At 43.2% G+C, this 24,371-nt stretch overlaps 1 long non-coding RNA gene across 2 annotated transcripts; it reads right to left on the reverse strand.

Annotated features, from left to right (window-relative positions):
- Positions 1-6,303: 6,303 nt before the first annotated feature.
- Positions 6,304-23,979, reverse strand: LOC147378550 (uncharacterized). 2 transcript variants are annotated; one of them, XR_015147747.1, is made up of 3 exons: positions 18,522-18,772; positions 17,749-17,950; positions 6,304-7,159 (listed from the first exon to the last, which is right to left on the reverse strand). It is a non-coding gene; the product is annotated as an uncharacterized LOC147378550 (long non-coding RNA). The 2 variants fall into 2 exon arrangements; XR_015147746.1 differs by lacking the exons at positions 6,304-7,159; positions 18,522-18,772 and adding exons at positions 17,168-17,592; positions 23,844-23,979.
- Between the last annotated feature and the right edge of the window lie 392 nt (positions 23,980-24,371).

A 24,371-nucleotide genomic window follows, 5' to 3' on the forward strand; every position in this document is an offset into this window, starting at 1 on the left:
TGAAAGAGCAATCACTCAGTAGCCGAGGGTAAATTTACATTGGATGACTTTTTTGGCCTTTCTTGCTAACAGAAATGTATTTATGAATTCAGTACCTTCACTGTCCTATTATTTCCTTGCTTTGTAAAATTAAGCCAAGCATCAGCTCAAAATAGAACCAAATCCTGAATAAGTACTGTTTTAAGGCTGACGTAATTTCTTGCTTTTTTTGCAAGCTGCAGTTGAATGTACATATCTAACAAGCCAGCTCTATACAGGAGGCTAGCCAGTGCTTTAGACTTTTAATCTACTTAATGGGATAAAGGTTAGGCATAATTAAATATCTTTGCCATTGAATCTCTCAATGCAATAAGCAAATGACTGAATTAAATCCATCAAGGGGATAAAATAAAAATATTTATCAAAGTAGTGATTTTGAGGGAATAGCTCTCCTTCCAGTCAAACTCAAAATGGCTTGGTGCTTTGGCCAAATGCCTGAAAAATACATAACAATTTTAGCGTATTCTTAGTAACAGCAGTCACAAAGAGTAAATGGAAAGATGAATTCCCTCATCTCAGTCTTCTGTGAGCCCCAGGATTTTCCTTTTTTGCAAAATTTCCATATTGTCCTGTGAGCTTTCTGGAAGAATGATGGGAGCCCTGAAGCAGTACGTATCTTAGAACAGCAAGGGTCAAGCACTCTAACTTTGACACACTGAAGATTTTCCTACATCTGATAAACTAAAAGCAGCACTGAGAACAAAGATTATTTGCTCCCAGAAGAAGAAAGTGCTCAGCTCCAGATGACAGGGGTCCCCGTGGTCAGTGAAAGAGTTCTGCTGCCTTAAATCCTATCCAGAGCCTCTACTCCGATGTCCTGGTTCCAGTTCAACACGGGATTTTCAGTGTTGGTGATGGCTTACATCCCCTTTTGCTCTTTACCTGGAAAGACAGGTGGGAACAGCTGCCTGGGCAAACATACCTTTGCATCCGGGCTCACTGCTGTTCTCTTCTGCCTGTTGACCAGAAAATAATTCATCTACCTGCTATCCAGTACAATAAACCAGACTGACAGGATTCCATGCAGATAATTCCCTAAGATAGTCTGTACTACGTCTGAGATCAGGGACATGAAACCGAAAGGAAGGGAGTGAGTGAAGGCACAGGAGCGGAAAGGGGCTGGTAACCAGAGCCCTGTGTAAGGTGAATCACATGGTGTCATGAGATATGAAAAGCAATTCCCATTAGCTGCTCTGATGCCCTGATTCCAATGTCCCAGAGATTTCCTCTAACCTAAAACTTTAGTCCTAAGGGCAAATTTGTTTGCTGCTTAGAAATAGGAAATGGAAGTAAGAATGGTGGTCAAGAGATCTTTCCTCATGTCCACCACTCTCTCTTTATACATATAAATGTATGTGTGTGTGTTCACATGTATGTGTGTACCTATAAACACACATGCATGTATACAAATACACATGTACACACAAACCTACACTTGTATGTCTATATGTGTAAGTCCTGATATCAGCGTGTTTCTAACCATGTTTTGCTTTTAACAGACATTTTTCTGGATCTCTGCTTTCAGAACATTGTATTGTGTGTTTCAGTTGTGACCTATGTTTTGTGATCTTTCACCTCCATGTCTATTTTGAAGCATTAATTCTTGGCATTAAGTTTTAGATATTCTACATGTTAAATTCCATCAGTATGTTCCATGTAACAGAACTTGTTTGGGTCCAATATCCATAAAGACAGCGTTTGCTTAAGAATGGATTCTGTCTCTTTGTTGACTCACTTTGAGGCCTGGAAAGTGGAATGTCTTGCTCTCAGAAGCTCCCTGATAAGCATCAGAGTTGCCCTGTTTGACTAGGAGGATGGGGAGTAGACACAGGAAGATTCCAGTACTTAAGCTGTGAAAGTCAAGCCCTTTCCTTGGCTCAAACTAAGAGACAGTCCTCTGTGAGAAAATGCAAGCGAAGAAATTTTCCCTGAGACCAAGAGGAAGAGGAGGCAAGTCCGTGAACCATAAATGCTAGGGAAGGCCAGGCAGAACTGCAGTTTGAAGGAGCTGGGCCTGAGACCACGGGCTCCTTGGGTGGGAGCCAGTGGAAATCTGTGTGGCTGACATGGGCCCGGAGGGTCTCCTTGGCTATGAGCTCCTTTGTCTAGACCAGTGGACATCGCTGCACCTCTCCTGAGTCCTGAGATGCTCATGAACTCCAAATGGGTGGGCCTGTAAGAGACAGATCTGGGGGCTGAGCTGCTTAGGAGAATACAGACACCACAATGAGCACAGACCCTGAGTCTGTTAAGAGCCTGTGAGGTAAAAGCTACTCATTCCCAGCTACAACTTTCCCATATCCACTGACCTTGAAAAAATAGCAGATGGAACACGAACAGCTGGGCTCTTTCATGCCACAGCCCCCAAAACCCGTGAAAGCCTTCCGTGCAGTTTTCTCCACTGGCGGGTTTTGTGCCTAGAGGTGATGCCCCTGAGCTTGCATCATCTGTGATTTCTATTTAAAGGCAAATCCCAGACAGAGAAATGTTTGTCGTAAATTATTACAGCAATGTGACACACGGCTTTTCGGACACTGAGGTCACTCTGCCATAGGCCTCTAGCTTCCTCCTCAATTGCTGTTCATTCCAGGAGGCTTCCTCAATTTCAGCAATTCCTGTGCACAACTGCCCGCCCAGCCATTTATCACTGGTAACAGCCCAGAGAGCTGTGATCTTTTACATCTCCACACAATGGTCTGAGTCTTGGAAGCCTTCCTAAACTCCCCGACCCCCTCTGCCTGGCCAGGGCCTCTCTTCCTTTCCAAGTGCCACAGATCCCTCTGCTAGAATCCTGAGGTTGACCATCCAACAGATTCATTAACATAGCAATCGCAGGAAAGAAAAGAAGGCTGAGTCGTCCTGGTGAATGCTGAGCCTTGTTCCAAATCCTCACAGAGAATCTTTTTTTGTTTGTCTGTTTTCACCATTGCAATTTATTTATTTACTTATTTCGAAATATAGTTGATTTACATGTGTTCGTTTCAGGTGTACAGTGAAGTATATGTAAGTAAAATGTATGTACTTCTTCAGATTCTTTTCCCATTTGGGTTATTATAACATATTGAGAATAGTTGCCTATGCTATACTGTAGGTCCTTGTCGATTATCTATTTTGTTTATGATAATGTATATATGTTACTCTCAAATTCCTAATTTATCCCTCTCCCCCTCCTTTCCCCTTTGGGACCATAGGTTTGTTTTCTATGTTTGTGAGTCCGTTTCTGTTTTGTAAATAAGTTCATTTGTATTATTTTTTAAGATTCCACATGTAAGTGATATCATATCATATTGGTCTTTCTCTGTCTGACTTATTCCACTTAGTATGATCATCTCACATAGAATCTTGATAGACCCATGAGCAAGAGATTTGAGATACTGTTTTGCAAAAGAATTTCAGAAAGTCAGAAGCACGGAAGGGAACCATCTGGACAGCAAGGCATGCGTTGCAAAGCCCTACTAGAATAAGCTCCACTCTGGGGAGAGGTCTTAACTGAAAAAAATAGCACACAGCTGTCAGTCATTCCAGCTCCATTCCAGCTGGTGAAAGCATTTGAAGATTTTGAATGGGACTTCCCTGGTGGTCCAGTGGCTAAGACTGTGCTCCCAATGCAAGGTGCTGGGGTTCGATCCCCAGTCAGGGAACTAGACCCCACATGCCACAACTAAGACCTAGGGCATCCAAATAAATAAATAAAAGTAAATATTTAAAAAATAAATAAAAAATAAAAATTTTGAACGAAGGCAAGAAATCTTTTTCTCCCTGTCTGTGGCACCCATTACTTATTCTCTTAGGACTCAAAGCTTTTCTTTAGATCTAACTTTCGGAGCCAGAGGATCCTCTTGCATCTTGTAGACATTTCCCTAGTTTTTGATGGACCCACCCTGGATTTGAGGGTGGGAAGCAGGGTGTGTTAGTTAAATACAAAGTCTCAGGGGATGCATTTCTTGAGGAAACAGGCCTGCATGTGCCTGCCTCTATCCCAGTTTTTTCCATGGATGCGTCCCGCCTGTGAGTGGCCCTCCAGGCCGGCACCCCCACCAGCTTGCACGATGGCCTGTGAGGTGTTGCTGGCCAGAGCCAGGACTCTACGGGAGTCCACAGCAAACAGAAAGATCTGAGCATGTGGGATCTGGACAATGGACCGTCCTGAATTTAAAATTACGTGTTGGGAACAAAAACTATATTATATAGAGATTTAAGGAATTCAGTATTAAGGTAAAAGACCAACAGTGCTATGAGGGGAAAGCTGATTTTTGCCCCACCTACTTTTTTGGGCCACAAATTCCAGAAAACTTCTGGAATTGCTTATTCTAAAAATCTTAATCAGAAAAAAATTTAAAAACACATTTCCCTTTCCCAACTACTTACAAGTACTAGATTTGGAACATAAAACCCAATAAACCAATTGCCTCTTCCTCCTTTGCGACTACACAAAATCAAACACACTAATAAGGTGCATTTTTGCTTCACAAAGTGCAGTCACAAGAGTTTCCTTCTCTTTACAATTTATTTTGGTAATGAGTTGCTGCAGAGAAATTTAGTGATAGATGTGCTTGCTCTGCACTGATCTTCCTCCTTTAGCACCCCAGTTTCTTCTGATCAGAGAGCAAAACAGGTGCCTACATAGGAGAGGAGCACCTGAGTAGCTGCCCCTGCCCCCTCCTGAGATCACAGGCTCCTTACTCAGAGGGAGGAAGAGTTGCCATTTCTTAGCGGTCAAAAGTCATGGTCAACTCATGCTATTGGTCTGGGTCCCTCACATCACAGTAACAGGGGTTGTCATGGGAGCAGACTCACTGGAAAAGACCCTGATGCTGGTTAAGATAGAGGGCAGGAGGAGAAGGGGGCGACAGAGAATGAGATGGATGGATGGCATCACCAACTCAATGGATATGAGTTCAAGCAAACTCCAGGAGAGAGTGAAGGACAGGAAAACTTGGTGTGCTGCAATCCATGGGGTCTTGAAGAGTCAACATGACTTAGTGGCTGAAAAACAACCACAATGTGGGAGCAGGGAAAGGGGGACTGAGCCAGGTGACTTTGGGGTTTGAAAGTTGGAGGCACAATGAGATAGCACATGTTGGAGGGTCAGGGATGGGGAGGGGTGGGCTCAGGGTCTGCAGATGCCGAGGGAACCAGCTTTCCTACTTCTGGCCCCTAAAGTGCTACCAGGCGGGGCTGACCTGTACAATTCTGGGGGCCCCATTCACCCTGGCTCCTGGGTCTGTGTCTTCCCAGCCTTGCTGCCTGAGGGGAAGAGGTGCTGAGGACTGGGCAGATCTATGACTCTGCCCCGACTCCACCTGCTGTTCCAGTGTGCTTCCATTCAGAGTTGTGTGGCAGATTGTGCCAGAGTCCATCTCTGAATGCCCCATGTGGGCGAGAGTCTCTTTCTGGTTTGGAGATGCTCTCAGGCTGCCCCAAGTAATGGGGGATTTTGTAAGGACACACCAGCGATGCAGAGATGGGGGTCCTGCAGGAGCCCAGGCTAGAGGACAGAGGGTCCTCATGGAAGAGGGAGTAGAGTTCGGGAACTGGAAACAGCTAAGATTTCTCTGGGGTCTGTCTTGTTGCTCCCTCAGGATGACATTTCGAATCCACAAGGAATCGCAGTGGTGGCGCTCTTCCCGTCTTTCCTCGGATTTTCCCAGCGTCTACCTACCTCCTGTATCATCTTCCATCCTCTACATCTTTTTTCTACCTTAGGGACTTCAGTTCAGTTCAGTTGCTCAGTCATGTCTGACTCTTTGCGACCCCATGAATCGCAGCACGCCAGGCCTCCCTGTCCATCACCAACTCCCGGAGTTTACTCAGACTCACGTCCATCGAGTTGGTGATGCCATCCAGCCATCTCATCCTCTGTCGTTCCCTTCTCCTCCTGCTCCCAATCCCTCCCAGCGTGAGTCTTTTCCAATGAGTCACCTCTTAGGGACTTCTGCTAGTCCCAATTCAGGGGTACTCGTGACTTCAGTTAACCCCTAACTTTGCTTAGCTTGTGGACTCTCACTGCCCACTGCCAATCAGCGCTGTTACGTCTCATTGTCAAGATGCTCCAAGAGACAGACTCTAACTGGCCCCGGGTGTGTCACCAACAATCCTTTGGGCAGAAGCTTTCATGCTGCGCCATGCAATGAACCTTCTGTGACTTGCCTGTTCCTTAGCAAGGAGGGGTAGGGGTGAGGAGGGGATGTCAGTGAGGGATTCCCAGTGAAAGACTGGCTTGCAGTACTTGACAGTTCCCTCCAGAATGTAGGACAAAATGTGAAAAGGCTGAAAATGAGATTTTCTCTGATTCCAAAACAACTCGAAAGTCCCCCTGATACTGAGGCATTGTGGGAGCCTGCTCTTAGCAGAGAGGTTCCCAGAACATCTCTGGCATTTCTGCCAACAGCAGAGCCTGTAGATTGCTGGCCTGAAAGCAGCTCTCCATTTTCTAAAAGCAAAAGAAAAAAAACCCAAAAACCAAACAAAAACGCCCTCCCAAACCTTTGCTCAAGGCTATGAATACTAAAATTTGCCAAAGGAAGTGGTGGCAACTGCATTACTTAAATCCTTTCAAAATTGCCTGAATAAAGCACTTCACTCAGACATAAGGAGAATAGACTGGCACTAACCCTGCAGGGCATCCATAAGATGACCTCAGAGGGTTTTTCTTTTTCTTTTTTTCCTGTGTCTGGTTTCTATGAAGGAGAAAGAGTGGAGCTGAACCAATGAAACAAAGAAGTAAGTTCATACCCCATCCCGCCCCCAAGCCCTTTAATCTTCAGTTGGGTTCTGATTCCAGATTGTCTTCACCAAAGAAGTTTTAAAAGCGTCCACACATCATGTCATCCTAAAATATTGTAAGATCATCCTTTCCACTTTGAAGAGAGAATTCATTTCCAAAAGCTGTTCGTGTTTCCATTGCTCCTTCCATAATTACTTCAAATGTCATGGTGAGTGGACTCTGAATAATGCTTCAGATTCCCTCTGGTGCCTCAACAGGCCCTCCAGCTTACAGCCGCCAAATGGAGCAAAATGCGCCTTGCACAGCTTTACTTCATCTGTTATGAAATAATGGTGGTTTGCTCTTTGAGATCCAAATGATCACAGGGCAGCATCTCAGGCAACAGCTAGAATTCTGAAAAGGAAAAGTAGAAGGAAATAGGCATATTTTGCAGAAAATGTTGCTTTGCTTTCTTTTCTTCTTCTTTCATTCATTCTTCAGTTAGAAAGCAGATAAGGAGGTATTGTTTATTGAGAAGGAAGTGTATGTATTTGCTACCATGGTAACTTATGTTACTGTTGGCACTATCCAGGCCAATTAAGAGCCTTTTATAATGCTCATTTTCTTTCTAGGGGCTGGAAAGCCACTCAAGTCAAGATAGATAAGTATCTTACAAGCCCTGAACATCAGGCTTCAAATGTCCCTCTGATGACTTTGCTGAAAATCTTACTGTGCACATGGGAGTCCAGTTTACTCCCAGCCTGTGCCCTGGATGGCACCCAGCTCTGGGGCTGGGCAGGGAGACAGCATTTAGCAGGGGTCAGTCTTACCATCATACCCTTCTGCAGCTGCTGCCCAGCACTCTGCAGTTAGATTTTAAGCCTCACTTTTTTGATTCTGTGAGATTTTCCTTTCCTGGCTCTTTGCCCTCGGTCCCTGGGTCAGACTTCTTTGGTGCTAAAACTGCTGGTCTGATGAAAACTGAGTTTATCCATCTGCTCATCTACACAGTCACCTACCCATCCATCTGTCCATTTATTGCCTTCCTACTACACACCACATGCTATATTTGGTGCCACAGATACGGAGGTGAATAGGACATAGTTTCTGCCTTCAAGGGACTCATCGTTTCATGGACCAGGCAGACAAATGAAAAGGCCAGTGATTTTATATGTGGAGGTCTGCCCTGGTGGCTCAGAGGTTAAAGCGTCTGCCTGCAATGCAGGAGACCTGGGTTCGATCCCTGGGTCCAGAAGATCCCCTGGAGAAGGAAATGGCAACCCACTCCAGTACTCTTGCCTGGAGAATCCCATGGATGGATGAGCCTGGTGGGCTACAGTCCACAGGGTCACAAAGAGTTGGACACAACTGAGCAACTTCACTTCACATCACTTTTATATGTGGACATACAAAAGTCACATTATATGAAGGATTTACAGTGAAACATTTCATGCCCACTCCTGTAGTGCAGAGCCTCAGTTCCCTTCCCCACTAACTTCAACCAATTTGTTAACATGCTTCCAGGGATACTGTGCACACCCAGGTGTCATGGTGAGGCGGGCATATGGTGGATGCCTTCTGGACTTGGGGCCTCTGGCTGAAGCAGTTAGTGTACAGTCACATTAGCAGGGCCCACGGGGCTCCATCCCACTCCTGGCACACTGGCAAACACACTCATCCTTTCAACTCTCATTCTTACAGCTGTGGGTTATTCCTCCCAGGCTACTATATTGTGTGTGATGTTCGCCAGTCCCTAACTATCTGCTCATCTGGATACTTCCTTGTTTCCACAACCACTTCTTTGGAGGTGACATGAGGCGCCCTGAAACTTGCATTTCAGATCCTATGTGCATCATTCCCGTTGCCTCTTGGGAGGCCCAACTCCTTCATTTCATACTTCGTTATCCATGAGGGGTGTTCACCATCATGCAAAATGATGGGCAGGAAGGAAGGTCACACAATCAGGTTAAAAGTGATTGTTTAGCTCAGGGGAGTATAGCTGAGTGCTCGTGATTCATAGTCTGGAGAGCAGACACACTAATGGAGGATTTCTAGTGGAAGGATTTTATAAGTGTTCAGTGCTTACATTCATCTAGTATGCAGTGGGACAGCTATATGTTGGCTAATAGCTGGTATATTTCTGATTAGCTGGTGTCCATGCCATACAAATTGGAACCATTTCAGTGATTAATAGTGTTAATATAAATAAGTACTTCACTGGATAGTTTTAAATGAATAATGCATGTATTTTATGTATAATCAATGGTATAAATTAGTTCTGGGATTTGAAAAGCATTTTCTGAATCCCTTTAGCTTTCCCTTGGAAATTTCTCAGGGTGACGTCCTTGAATAAGCAGTGGGGCCAGGCAGGCAGGCCTTGGGTCTCCCTCCTTCTCCTGCCTCCACTTCCTCAGACATCTGCTCTGAGGTTTTGCCTTCGGTTCTGAGTTAAGATTTCTTTTGAAGAAATTAGAAATAAGTTTGAAACCCTTTGAGACATACAATCCCCATCCTCTGGTGGTATTTCTAAGAGGGCCATAGGAGTGCATGGGGAAGGACTCCTAATCCAGTCTTAGGGTATGACATGGATCAGGGAAGGCTTTCCATGAAAAGTGATTCCTGAGTGTGTGTAGGGTGTGATTAGGTGATTATGTATCTTCTGGGCAGAGGTAGCAACACATGTGAAGTCCCAGAGTGAGGCAAAGAAAGTTCAGGTTCTTCAGAAAAGTTGCAAGGTGTTCAGTGTGGCTGGAGCATTTGGTTTAAGATGAGAGTGAAGGGCTGCCTCCTGCCTACTCCTCCTTGACAGTTTCACATCCTCAACCAGTGCTCTGGCCATGGGCAGTGCCTCCCAAACTCTGAACTTCAAGCCTGTGAGAGTACCAACTATCCCCACCTGTCTTCTCAGCACTGCTGAACTTTGACCCAACCACATTCTCAGAACCTGCATCCGACCTGACTCAGTCTGAAAGACCAGACATTGAATCCAGTTAGCTCACCTGTGCATTTGCTTTTTTTGGAAGTCTGTGTACACTCATCAACTTTGCAGATTCCTGAGCCCTGGCACTTGATTTGTTTAAATTGAGTGCTGAACATCCACTGGCCATGACCTAATTTTCTGACTCTCATTTGGTTTCTTAGTTGAGTCTTTGGACAAGAATGTTGCAATGGACTAATGCAGCAATCTTTTAAATGCTCAGCACCTTACAGCAAAAAGGGGCAGCCTGCTTAGGAAGATAGCTTTCGGTTTCAGTCTGAAGTGAAGTGAAGTGAAGTGAAGTTGCTCAGTCATGCCCGACTCTTTGCAACCCCATGAACTGTAGCCTGTCAGGCTCCTCTGTCCATGGGATTTTCCAGGCAAGAATACTGAAGTGGGTTGCCATTTCCTTCTCCAGGGGATCTTCCCAACCCAGGGATCAAACCTGGGTCTCCCGCATTGCAGGCAGACTCCTTACTGGCTGAGCCACAAGAGAAGTCTAGCCAACCCTTAACAATTATGGTGCTTACTTTTGAATAACCAACAATTCAAATAAGAAATAAAAAAAGAAATAAAAATATGCATAGAAATGAATGAAAATGAAAACACAACAACCCAAAACCTATGGGATTCAGTAAAAGCAGTGCTAAGGGGAAGGTTCATAGCAATCCAAGCTTACCTCAAGAAACAAGAGAAAAATCAAATAAATAAACTAACCTTACACTTAAAGCAACTAGAAAAAGAAGAAGAACCCCAGGGTTAGAAGGAAAATGTTAGAAGGAAAGAAATCATAAAAATTAGGGCAGAAATAAGTGAAAAAGAAACAAAGGAGACCATAGCAAAAATCAACAAAGCTAAAAGCTGGTTCTTTGAGAAGATAAATAAAATAGATAAACCATTAGCCAGACTCATCAAGAAAAAAAGGGAGAAGAATCAAATCAACAAAATTAGAAATGAAAATGGAGAAATCACAACAGACAACACAGAAATACAAAGGATCATAAGAGACTACTATCAGCAATTATATGCCAATAAAATGGACAACTTGGAAAAAATGGACAAATTCTTAGAAAAGTATAACTTTCCAAAACTGTACCAGGAAGAAATAGAAAATCTTAACACACCCCTCACAAGATGGAAATCAAAACTGTAATCAGAAATCTTCTAGCAAACAAAAATTCTACCAAAAATTTAGAGAAGAGCTAACACCTATCCTACTAAAACTCTTCCAGAAAATTGCAGAGGAAGGTAAACTTCCAAACTCATTCTATGAGGCCACCATCACCCTAATACCAAAAACAGACAAAGATGCCACAAAAAAAGAAAACTACAGGCCAATATCATTGATGAACATAGATGCAAAAATCCTTAACAAAATTCTAGTAAACAGAATCCAACAACATATTAAAAAGATCATATATAATGACCAAATGGGCTTTATCCCAGGGATGCAAGGATTCTTCAATATTCGCAAATCAATCAATGTGATACACCACATTAACAAATTGAAAGATAAAAACCATATGCTTATCTCAATAGATGCAGAGTAAGCCTTTGACAAAATTCAACATCCATTTATGATAAAAACCCTCCAGAAAGCAGGCACAGAAGGAACATACCTCAACATAATAAAAGCCATATATGATAAACTCACAGCAAACATTATCCTCAATGGTGAAAAATTGAAAGCATTTCCCCTAAAGTCAGGAACAAGACAAGGGTACCCACTCTCACCACTACTATTCAACATAGTTTTGGAAGTTTTAGCCACAGCAATCAGAGAAGAAAAAGAAATAAAAGGAATCCAGATTGGAAAAGAGGAAGTAAAACTCTCACTGTTTGCAGATGACATGATCCTCTACATAGAAAACCCTAAAGACTCCACCAGAAAATTACTAGAGCTAGTCAATGACTATAGTAAAGTTGCAGGATATAAAATTAACACACAGAAATTCCTTGAATTCCTATACACTAACAATTCAGACTTAAACTGAAGGAAGTAGGGAAAACCACTAGACCATTCAGGTATGACCTAAATCAAATCCCTTATGATTATACAGTGGAAGTGAAAAATAGATTTAAGGGCCTAGATCTGATAGATAGAGTGCCTGATGAACTATGGAATGAGGTTCGTGACATTGTACAGGAGACAGGGATCAAGACCATCCCCATGGAAAAGAAATGCAAAAAAGCAAAATGGCTGACTGGGGAGGCCTTACAAATAGCTGTGAAAAGAAGAAAAGTGAAAAGCAAAGGAGAAAAGGAAAGATATAAACATCTGAATGCAGAGTTCCAAAGAATAGCAAGAAGAGATAAGAAAGCCTTCCTCAGCAATCAATGCAAAGAAATAGAGGAAAACAACACAATGGGAAAGACTAGAGACCTCTTCAAGAAAATCAGAGATACCAAAGGAAACTTTCATGCAAAGATGGGCTCGATAAAGGACAGAAATGGTATGGACCTAACAGAAGGAGAAGGTATCAAGAAGAGGTGGCAAGAACACACAGAAGAACTGTACAAAAAAGATCTTCACGACCCAGATAATCACGATGGTGTGATCACTGACCTAGAGCCAGACATCCTGGAATGTGAAGTCAAGTGGGCCTTAGAAAGCATCACTACGAACAAAGCTAGAAGAGGTGATGGAATTCCAGTTGAGCTATTCCAAATCCTGAAAGATGATGCTGTGAAAGTGCTGCACTCAATATGCCAGCAAATTTGGAAAACTCAGCAGTGGCCACAGGACTGGAAAAGGTCAGTTTTCATTCCAATCCCAAAGAAAGGCAATGCCAAAGAATGCTCAAACTACCACACAATTGCACTCATCTCACACGCTAGTAAAGTAATGCTCAAAATTCTCCAAGCCAGGCTTCAGCAATATGTGAACCATGAACTTCCTGATGTTCAAGCTGGTTTTAGAAAAGGCAGAGGAACCAGAGATCAAATTGCCAACATCTGCTGGATCATGGAAAAAGCAAGAGAGTTCCAGAAAAGCATCTATTTCTGCTTTATTGACTATGCCAAAGCCTTTGTGTGGATCACAATAAACTGTGGGAAATTCTGAAAGAGATGGGAATACCAGACCACCTGATCTGCCTCTTGAGAAATTTGTATGCAGGTCAGGAAGCAACCATTAAAACTGGAAATGGAACAGACTGGTTCCAAATAGGAAAAGGAGTACGTCAAGGCTGTATATTGTCACCCTGTTTATTTAACTTATATGCAGAGTACATCATAAGAAACGCTGGACTGGAAGAAACACAAGCTGGAATCAAGATTGCCGGGAGAAATATCAATCACCTCAGATATGCAGATGACACCACCCTTATGGCAGAAAGTGAAGAGGAACTAAAAAGCCTCTTGATGAAAGTGAAAGTGGAGAGTGCAAAAGTTGACTTAAAGCTCAACATTCAGAAAACGAAGATCATGCCATCCGGTCCCATCACTTCATGGGAACAATGTCAGACTTTGTTTTTCTGGGCTCCAAAATCACTATAGATGGTGACTGCAGCCATGAAATTAAAAGACGCTTACTCCTTGGAAGGAAAGTTATGACCAACCTAGATAGCATATTCAAAAGCACAGACATTACCTTGCCAAAAAAGGTTCGTCTAGTCAAGGCTATGGTTTTTCCTGTGGTCATGTATGCATGTGAGAGTTGGACTGTGAAGAAGGTTGAGCACCGAAGAATTAATGCTTTTGAACTGTGGTGTTGGAGAAGACTCTTGAGAGTCCCTTGGACTGCAAGGAGATCCAACCAGTCCATTCTGAAGGAGATCAGCCCTGAGATTTCTTTGGAAGGAATGATGCTAAAGCTGAAACTCCAGTACTTTGGCCACCTCATGCGAAGAGTTGGCTCATTGGAAAAGACTCTGATGCTGAGAGGGATTGGGGGCAGGAGGAGAAGGGGACGACTGAGGATGAGATGGCTGGATGGCATCACTGACTCGATGGACGTGAGTCTCAGTGAACTCCAGGAGTTGGTGATGGACAGGGAGGCCTGGCGTGCTGTGATTCATGGGGTTGCAAAGAGTCGGACATGACTGAGCAACTGATCTGATCTGAACAATGAGAAAACAGAAAGAGAAATTAAAGAAACAATTCTATTCACCATTGCAGTGAAAAGAATAAAATACTTAGGAGTAAATCTATCTAAAGAAACAAAAGACCTATATATAGAAAACTATAAAACACTGATGAAAGAAAACAAAAATAACACAAATAGGGAGAAATATACCACGTTCATGGATCAGAAGAATCAATACAGTGAAAATGAGTATACTACTCAAAGCAATCTATAGATTCAATGCAATCCCTATCAAGCTACCAATGGTATTTTTCAGAGAACTAGAACAAATAATTTCACAATTTGTTTGGAAATACAAAAAACCTCGAATAGCCAAAGCAATCTTAAGAAGAATGAAACTGGAGGAATCAACCTGCCTGACTTCAGACTAAACTACAAAGCTACAGTCATTCAGACAGTATGGTACGGGCACAAAGACAGAAATATAGATCAATGGAACAAAATAGAAAGCCCAGAGATAAATCCACGCACCTATGGACACCTTATCTTTTACAAAGGAGTAATAATATACAGTGGAGAAAAGACAATCTCTTCGACAAGTGGTGCTGGGAAAACTGGTCAACCACTTGTAAAAGAATGAAACTAGAACACTTTCTAACACCACACACAAAAATAAACTCAAAATGGATTAAAGATCTAAATATAAGACCAGAAACTATAAAACTCCTAGAGGAAAACATAGGCAAAACACTCTCTGACATAAATCACGGCAGGATCCTCTGTGACCCACCTCCCAGAGTAATGGAAATGAAAGCAAAAATAAACAAATGGGACCTAATTAAACTTAAAAGCTTTTGCACAACAAAGGAAACTATAAGCAAGGTGAAAAGACAGCCTTCAGAATGGGAGAAAATAATAGAAAACTAAGCAACTGACAAAGAATTAATCTCAAAAATATACAAACAGCTCATGCAGCTTAATTCCAGAAAAATAAACAACCCAATCAAAAAATGGGCCAAAGAACTAGACAGACATTTCTCCAAAGAAGACATACAGATGGCTAACAAACACATGAAAAGATGCTCAATATCACTCATGATAAGAGAAATGCAAATCAAAACCACAATGAGGTACCATGTCATGCTGGTCAGAATGGCTGCTATCAAAAAATCTACAAACAATAAATGCTGGAGAGGCTGCGGAGAAAAGGGAACCCTCTTACACTGTTGGTGGGAATGCAAACTAGTACAGCCACTATGGAGAACAGTGTGGAGATTCCTTAAAAAAACTGGAAATACAACTGCCATGCAACCCAACAATCCCACTGCTGTGCATACACATCGAGGAAACCAGAATTGAAAGATACATGTGTACCCCAATGTTCATCGCAGCACTGTTTGTAATAGCCAGGACATGGAAGCAACCTAGATGTACATCGGCAGATGAATGGATAAGAAAGCTGTGGTACAGATACACAATGCAATATTACTCAGCTATTAAAAAGAGTGCATTTGAATCCGTTTTAATGAGGTGGATGAAACTGGAGCCTATTACACAGAGTGAAGTAAGTCAGAAAGAAAAACACCAATACAGTATATTAACGCATATATATGGAATTTAGAAAGATGGTAAAGATGATCCTATATGCAAGACAGCAAAAGAGACACAGATGTAAAGAACAGTTTTTTGGACTCTGTGGGAGAAGGCTAGCGTGAGATGATTTGAGAATAGCATTGAAACATGTATATTATCATATGTGAAATAGATCGCCAGTCCAGGTTCGATGCATGAGACAGGGTGTTCAGGGCTGGTGCACTGGGATGACCCTGAGGGATGGGATGGGGAGGGAGGTGGGAGGGGGGTTCAGGATGGGGAACACATGAACACATGTACACCCATGGCTGATTTATGTCAATGTATGGCAAAAACCACCACAATATCATAAAGTAATTAGCCTCCAATTAAAATAAATAAGTAAATTAAAAAAAAAAAAAAAACAGTTATGGTGCTCTCTCTCCAGTTTGCTAAGATGTCTTTGGTAAAATTGTAGTCCAGCCTATGACATTTTAGGTTAAAGTCTAGTCTTTCATTTGTAGGAAATGTTCTATCCTTTTTTCTTCACATCGAACATAGTCAAAGGGGATCTCCAGGTTATGAGAATTCGCAAATGCCAGCAATGTCTTCCCTTTGTGCGGTGTTGAGCATCATGGTGGGTGCCAGGAAGGGAACTTTGGGCTTGTCAAGATCAAAGAGCTCAGTTCAGAGTCTTTCAGGAGCACTTTCTAATGAAGAAACCATCAGGTCCTACACTGCTTATTATGGCCTCCAAATTGTTGATTGTGACAAAGCAAGTTTTGTGTACAGGAAACAACCGCTTCCCTTCTCCCTTAGGAGAACCTAAAAAAATTTGATCTTAGATAAGAAGCCATAAATAATTAGATAAACAATTACTCAGCCTTTGCCTTTTTTCTTTTAATCCTATAATGGTACTTTAGCAAAAACATCAAATACCACTCTTCCTCTTCAGTTTTCACAGTGGATAAAAATAGGAAGAGAATTCAAATATTGTAAGTCCTTGGTCTTTAAGACTTCATTAGTTGTGAGAAGACGCTGTTACGGATGCATTGCTGACTCCTGACATGCTAACCCTGCATGACTGCACAACTGAATGCAAATTTTCCCTAAGCAGAGAATAAGACCATTTTTACAGTATGCCATTGGGAACATAAATTTCCAAATATATGAAGTGCTTAGATTAAAATGATGCTTTTTGATCTAAACCCTAGCTCTGATATTTAGTGTTAATTATCTAAACTTTAACTTCTCCCAAGCCATGAAGAAGTTAAAAGCCAGGTCACTCTCTAAACAGAGGTTGGGCTTTCTAATATACTGTAATCTTTAATGGGAAGAAAAGTATTGGCAAGGCTCCATACATGTTAAGCTGAATTATCCTATATAGCTTTCTAGGGGAAGTCAGGAATAAAAATATGACCTGTCAATGTGGACAATAAATATTTGCCATGTACTTAGTGATAGATTAGGCATTTACTATTTGGAAACATTCTTGAAAAGAAAGTAGAAGTCATGTGACCATGGAGAATATGACTATCCATTAACAAGTGAAAAGAATTTCCAGGATTTGAAGTTACTTGAAACAATTGACTTAATATTTAACATTGTATTGTATATACAATGTATTGTATATATTTTAATATTTTATAGCCATGAGAATACCTGCTTGTGATTTGAATGGTTAAATACTGGATAATGTGCTGTGCCTAGTAAAGCCTATTTCATGAAAAGTATCAAGTGGGAAGCTTCATTTAATGCCCTAAAGTAGTTGTGTAACTGTCCCTTTTATTTTATTAAGCCTGCTGGTGGTAGTAGAGTTGATTGCACAAACACCCTCCTCTGTGCCTTCCTGTGGTGCTTTTGTCATTCATTTATTCACTCTATTTAAGTCATTCATTATTCATTCATTCTACTTAACACCTGTTGAGCACCTAGAGCTGCCAAGCTACTCAGTAGGTGCAAGGACACAAAGTGAGGAGGCCTGCGTCTTCACTCTCCAGGAATAAAAAACAACTGGAACCAGAGTGTTTGACCTGCTCTGACTGAAGTGTGAACAGAGTGCAGAGGAACAGTGGGTCTTGGGTCTTGACAGGGGCCTGGTCTACATAGTCCTACTTGATGCAGGATTTACCACGAAATGCAGACGAGAGGGTATCATGAAAAAGTCCTGCCCTGGGCATTAGGAAACTTAGGTCTGCTGGCTCCATGTCCAGCTACTTAACTAGATTTGTGACCCTGAGCAATTCATTTCAACTCCCAGAGTTTTCCAACCTGCAAAACAGAAACAATAATAGTGCTTCACTCATCACACAGAATGGTGGTTTAAAGGCTCAAATGAGCTAATGCATATAATTGTATTATATAATATTATTTGCATTATATATACATATATAATATTATTTACATTGCATAATTATATATACTTACCGAGGGCCGAAGAATTGATGCTTTTGAACTGTGGTATTGGAGAAGACTCTTGAGAGTCCCTTGGACTGCAAGGAGATCCAACCAGTCCATCCTAAAGGAGATCAGTCCTGGGTGTTCGTTGGAAGGACTGATGTTGAAGCTGAACCTCCAATACTTTGGCCACCTGATGCGAAGAGCTGACTCATTTGAAAAGACCCTGATGCTGGGAAAAATTGAGGGCAGGAGGAGAAGGGGACAACAGAGGATGAGATGATTGGATGGCATCACCAACTCAATGAACGTGGGTTTGGGTGGACTCCGGGAGTTGGTGATGGACAGGGAGGCCTGGTGTGCTGCGATTCATGGGGTCGCAGAGTCAGACATGACTGAGCGACTGAACTGAATTGAACACACACATATATATATACACACACATATCTTTCCTACATGGGGACTACATATTATTATAACCACTTCTCTTCCATAATAAAAAAGGGGGATAAAGAATTTGAAGAGGACTCAGAAGAGGTGGATAAGAAGGTAAAAGAGAATAAAATGGGAAACTTGAGACAATTGTGCAGTAAACACAGGAGGGGCTCCAGGTGTTTCCTATATTTACCAAGGCCAAACAAGAAGAAATGGATTTAAACTCAGCGTGAGGGGTTTAGGTTAGGAATAAGGATGATTTGATTTTCTCTAAAGAGCTGTTAAAATACTAAAATGGCCTGTGAAAGAAGGTTCTGCTGCTTCTCCTCTGGGAGTTTTTAGAAATAGAAAGAAGAGAGCCATCTTACATTGGGTCAGTAGTCAGTGCAGAGGATCCAAGCAGAGTTCAGGTGCAAGGAATGTCCAGGTGATGCTTGGAACATGTGCAGCTTTATAGTATTCCTCTGGAGGAGAACCAGAACGTGGAGAAGTGCATCAGGGCCCAGTTACCTTCTGGACGAAGTGGATGGAAAAGAGACACTTTCTCTTCTGCAGACCTGTTTCTGTTATTCTTTTTTCCTTACTTGGTGTAATTTCAGATGTTTCACACCTATACAGCCTGAGGGCCATGAAAGATTTGCTTTAGGACCAACCAAACACACAGCTGGTTTCTCTGAAGCACTTGAGTGGATCCTCACTTTTTGGTGGGATTCTCTATTTTCATCCTAATGCTGCGTGGAGTGCTGCACAGGCCTAGCGGACACTGGGTTAAGCTAAGTCACCAAATTATAGCTCTCACCTTACTGGAGTGTATTTCAGGGACTCCTGGTATGTGGCTGGCAGGAAACCAGGTACACTGGGACCTAAAGACCCTACTTAACTTGGCTATTTTCCAGGCTCTATAAAGTGACTAAAATGAAACAGAACCTTTAAAACAGCTAGGTACAGACCTAGACCAGGCAGAAAGCAAAAGACAGTCTGTATAACCAGCCCCAATGTACTTCAGAGAAGCCAACTGTCCTATTGGAGATCTTCTGAAATGTTCTTGAACCCAAACTTGGCTTTCATCCCCCAAAGAAATGAGAGCCTGCAAACGAGCTGTGGCCTATGTTAGGTTTGTCCTCCGGCTGTGGGTTTGTCTTGCCGTTCCTTCCTTGGCTATGGGAGGAAGGGTTCAGCACCAGATGATGACCCAGTGGGTCCTCTATTCTCCAGGTATGTTATTTGTCATTCCTGAAATGGCACTGTTCTTTCTAAAACTTATTTTCGCTCAGATTATACCATAGCTTAGAGCTATAGTGATACTTTTTTCTACCTCTCATGGCTAGAGTCTGCCTCCGTATTTGTGTAGCCAACAGGGAAGATGGCAGAAGTCAGAGGGAGTTTCTGTTGTAACTGTCTATTTTTAGTGGCTCATAAACTTCCCAATATTCCTTTGGCCTGAAGCTGCACATGCTTGGTGTCAGCCCAAAGGGAAGTTATCTTGGAAAGTTTGAGCAAAGTTCTCTCCATTGCTGCTTAGGCTGGGTAAGGGAGAGAGAGAGAGAAAAAAAAAAAAAAGAGCTTTTGCAACATCAGATCAGTAACTTTGGGGCTGGTGTGGAACTAGCCACTGGAATTCTGCATGGTCCATCCTCCCCCAGCCCCCCATTAGAGGTGAAGCTGCTGGACTGAACACTTGGGGGGCCCGTTCATAGGCTGCTTCTTGTCAGAGGAAAGTGGCCACACCATTGCCCCTGAGTTAAGGGCAAATACTAGGGCAGTCAATAGGCTGCACTGTGGAATTAAAGAAAAAACTAGATCAGAACTCAGGAGACTCCCAGTTTGCCTTTTACTGTGAATAGCTGTGGGATCTTGGACACATCCAGTCCCTCCCTGAAGTTCAGTTGCCTCCTCTATAAGATGAAGTAGTTAGGCCATCTCTCAGCTCTCAGCGCTAAGTGTGCTCTGGAATAAGTGGATAGAAATGTATTTCTGCTTGGGATGAAAGTACTCAAATAATTGTGGGGAAATTATCTTCATCCTTTAGGGGCATTGCTTGTAAGAAACCATTGAGACCAAAGGTAGGCTTTTCCTGTAAGGAGAATAAACATTTGAGGCTCCAGAATACAAATATATAGAGGATTTCTTGTTTTTGGAGGGTGGAGATGTAGGAAAGATATTAACAAAAGTGAAGTGAAGATATTTTTATATGGTCATTCTATGTAGTTTCCCAGAAGTAAAGCTATTTATCCATCAAAGCAGATGAAAGCCGAGGTCAACTTTCTTTGCTCAAAAAATATGAAAACGTTCTTTTGTTTATTTATTCATCTATTTATTTCTTCAACTAATATTTATTGAATGCCCACTAATTTTTATCCTTTCCTCTTGGTAGTGGGAAAGGAAATGGATAGGGGGGAAAATCTGGCTGAGCTTCAAGTCACAGAAGGTGGGCTTGAGGCCTCTGGAGTGCCCTGAACATGAGAATGGTGTCCTCCAGGGGGGCTTAAAGCATCACTGAGCAAACAGAGTGACCAAGTGCCTGAACTGTATGTTTGTGCTTCCTACGGGCTTCCGGGTTTCAGAGGCAAATCCCCCTTGCTGACTGGCCGAGACGATGCTGGGGCTTTGCACTCAGAAGCAATGGGCAGGATGCCATCACACCTACATCAACCTTCTCGCTTCCTTGCTCTGTCATCCATTCCCATGGGAAGCTCTGAGTTCCCACGTGTCCTCGGCCAGGAAGGTCAGCGTGGACACATCTGTGTGTGTCGTGGGGTGGGACTGATAAGCGCCAGCTGCTGGATCCTATTTGGCCCAGAGTGCCACATCCTCTTCCATATCAGCTATGGCAACAAAACCAGAGATCCCAGTCTGCTGATCAGAGCTGGCTTTTAAGAAGGAGAAAGAGGCATAGTGCCAGGAGCTTGATTGATTTTCTTACCAACTGGGTGGGACCAGGTGTTGGGACTGCTGCTGGCAGGAGCCACAGAGGGGAAATGGTGACATCTTTTTTCTGAGGCTTTGACATAAAACCAAGAGAAAGGAATACCTATACTCTCACTAATCTGAGAAACTGATAGCAGAGCATACAGAAGTCCTTCTCAAGCTTTAACGTGCATACAAGTCACCTGGGGATCTTGCTAGAAGGTAGGTTCCAAGTCAGCAGGTCTGAGATGGGGCCTGAGAATTTGCATGAGTAAATTTGGCTGGTCCATGGACTACACTTTGAGCAGCAAGGCTTTATTTTAGTCTCCCCAGTACTCCTCCTCAGAGGAAGCTACATGAACATGAACCAAGCTAGACCAATGATAATATCTCAACACAGGTCAAGGGGTAGCACATGAGCCAGAGTTTTGCCTTTTTTAAAAAAATTGAAGTTTGGGGATTCAATATAGACCCAAGGAAAGGAAGCCCTATCCTATTTGCTAAAGCATGAGCTGGAGCTACTACTGGCGATGAGTCCCACCTCGCAGAGGCAGTGCCCTGAGAAGATGCAGCAGACAGGTGGGAAAGTGAGCAGGGAGCAGAAATCTGTGTTCAGTGTCCTGGTTCCAATTGTGCCTATGGGCAGCTCCTTTGGGCCTTTCCTGCGGTTTCCTCAGTGAGCCTGCAAATTACCCTCTGTCTCTTAAACCAGCAGTTCTCCAGCTGGCTGCACGTTGGAATCTGATGTTGGGTCCCTCACCTGGGATGGAACTTGGGCAAAGGTCGTTTATAAAGGTCCCCACGGAGAAGGCAATGGCACCCCACTCCAGTGTTCTTGCCTGGAAAATCCATGGACAGAGGAGCCTGGTGGGCTGCAGTCCATGGGGTTGCTAAGAGTCGGACATGACTGAGCGACTTCACTTTCACTTTTTACTTTCATGCATTGGAGAAGGAAGTGGCAACCCGCTCCAGTGTTCTTGCCTGGAGAATCCCAGGGACGGCGGAGCCTGGTGGGTGGCCGTCTATGGGGTCGCACAGAGTCGGAGACGACTGAAGCGACTTAGCAAAGGTCCCCAAGTGATTCTGATGTGCAGCCAGGATGGAGACCCAGTGTTTTTTTTTTTAATTTTTTAAAGTTAAAGTGTAGTTGATTTATATTATTGTGTTAATTTATGCTGTACAACAAAGTGATTCAGTGATACATATACATTCTTCATGTATGTTTGTATACACATCAGTTTAGTCGCTCAGTCGTGTCCGACTCTTTGCAACCCCATGAACCGCAGCACGCCAGGCCTCCCTGTCCATCAGCAACTCCCAGAGTTTACCCAAACTCATGTCCATTGAGTCGGTGATGCCATCCAACCATCTCATCCTCTGTACACACACACACACACATATACGTATATATTCTTTTCCATTATGGTTTATCACATATTGAGTATAGTTCTCTGTGTTGTACAATAGGACCTCATTGTTATCCACTCTGGATATAATAGTTTGCATCTGTTAGCCCCAAACTCCCACTCCCTCCTTCTGCTTTCCCCACATCTCCCTTGACAGCCACAAATATGTTCTCTATGACACCCACTCTCTTAATACTCTTTCAAGTTGTGTACGTGTCAGTAGCACCTGAGAGAGTCCTAAACTGGGTTCTGAGGAATCACTGAAGCCAGAGAGTCAGACTGAGCAAGAGGGTTGGGATAGACTCCTGGGAGAACAGCATCTACAGAGGGCCTGAAGAAAGGGAGACTTAGGACCGCTTTCCATCCTCCGGTGATTTCTCTGCTTCCTAAGCTCTCTGAGTGCCATGGGATACCATCTCTGAATTATGTGTACTACTGAGTCTTATTTTGGTCTTTAAATCCAAGGGGTTAGCCCTCATTCCAGATTGTATGCTCCTCTAGGGCAAGGGTTGCATCTTATGCCTCCTTCGTTTCTTTCAAAACACCAGTCACTGTACATGTACTTGCTAACATTCCCAAATACAAGGTGATAAACGGATATCCAAGCATGTGCCATAAATGGCTGGCCACATCTTTCAAACCCAAGTCTCACTGACTTCCTCCTTGATTGTGAAGAATTCCTAAGGCAGTTCACCATGTTCTCAGCATGTGTTTTGGAGGCGGGCAGGGGAAGTGCTTATTTTATAGTCCAGACCCACATCTTAGCCCAGAGTGGCTGGAACGTGCCAGAAGTGGGAGATCAAGGGGTTGGCGAACTCTCTTGCCACTTCAGATTCAACAACTTGTTCTCTTGAAATAGAAAGAGCTGCTCGTTTTGTGGGTTGTTGTTTTTTTTCCCCCCTAAGTCCATATACTTTTCTCAGAAATGCAGTTGCCTGTGGAAAACTGACACTCCCTAATGAGCCCTTAACAGCTGTTAGCCCCACAGCAATAGTAATTATTCTGCAGGCTTCTTGCTAAATTCCAGCGATGGTCTCTGCCAGAACCGGGGTGCACATGCGCACTGGAGGTGGCGGGAGATCCCTGAGCTCTTCAGGAGGGATCCTCTCCCTTCCCTGGGGAGGATTTGGCCTGGGCGGCTTCCAGGCAAACCTTCTGTAATGGAGGTGAGGAGACCAGGGAGTGCATGCAAGATTCTCAGGCTGCGCCTTAAGGCTGTTCTCCCAGAGTCAAAGAACCTGAGGCACAGTCAGAGACTGAGCAGATGACCCCAGCCTTGCCAAGAAAAAAAAAAAAAAGGTACATGAAACCTGTCAATATATAGAAAACCTTTCACAAATTAAACTCTATCATTCTTTCTCCTTCAGTATTTTGTACCTTTTGACCGAAGCCCTCGGTGAGGAGTCCAGCTCTAGGCTGTGGTCTTCTAGGCCTTCTACCACCAACTTCCTGTGTGACAATTCAGCTGGTTGGCCCGGGCCTCCGATTTCTTACATCTGGATACCCACCTGTTCTAGCAACAAGAGTTTTACAATTAGGCAGAGTGTTCACTGGAGAAGGCATGGACGGTCAACAGTCCTCAAATCATGTGTGGGAAAATAATTACAATTATTGGCAAGAATCAGTTCCGTTCAGTCGTTCAGTCGTGTCTGACTCTTTGCGACCCCATGAATCGCAGCACACCAGACCTCCCTGTCCATCACCAGCTCCCGGAGTTCACTCAAACTCACATCCATCGAGTCAGTGATGCCATCCAGCCATCTCATCCTCTGTCGTCCCCTTCTCCTCCTGCCCCCAAATCCCTCCCAGCATCAGAGTCTTTTCCAATGAGTCAACTCTTCACATGAAGTGGCCAAAAGATTGGAATTTCAGCTTTAGCATCAGTCCTTCCAATGAACACCCAGG

The sequence above is a fragment of the Bos grunniens genome, chromosome 2, assembly GCF_055505025.1.
Source record: "Bos grunniens cultivar Pamir isolate PY7600 chromosome 2, Bosgru_T2T1.0, whole genome shotgun sequence".
NCBI classification, from domain to species: Eukaryota; Metazoa; Chordata; class Mammalia; order Artiodactyla; family Bovidae; genus Bos; species Bos grunniens.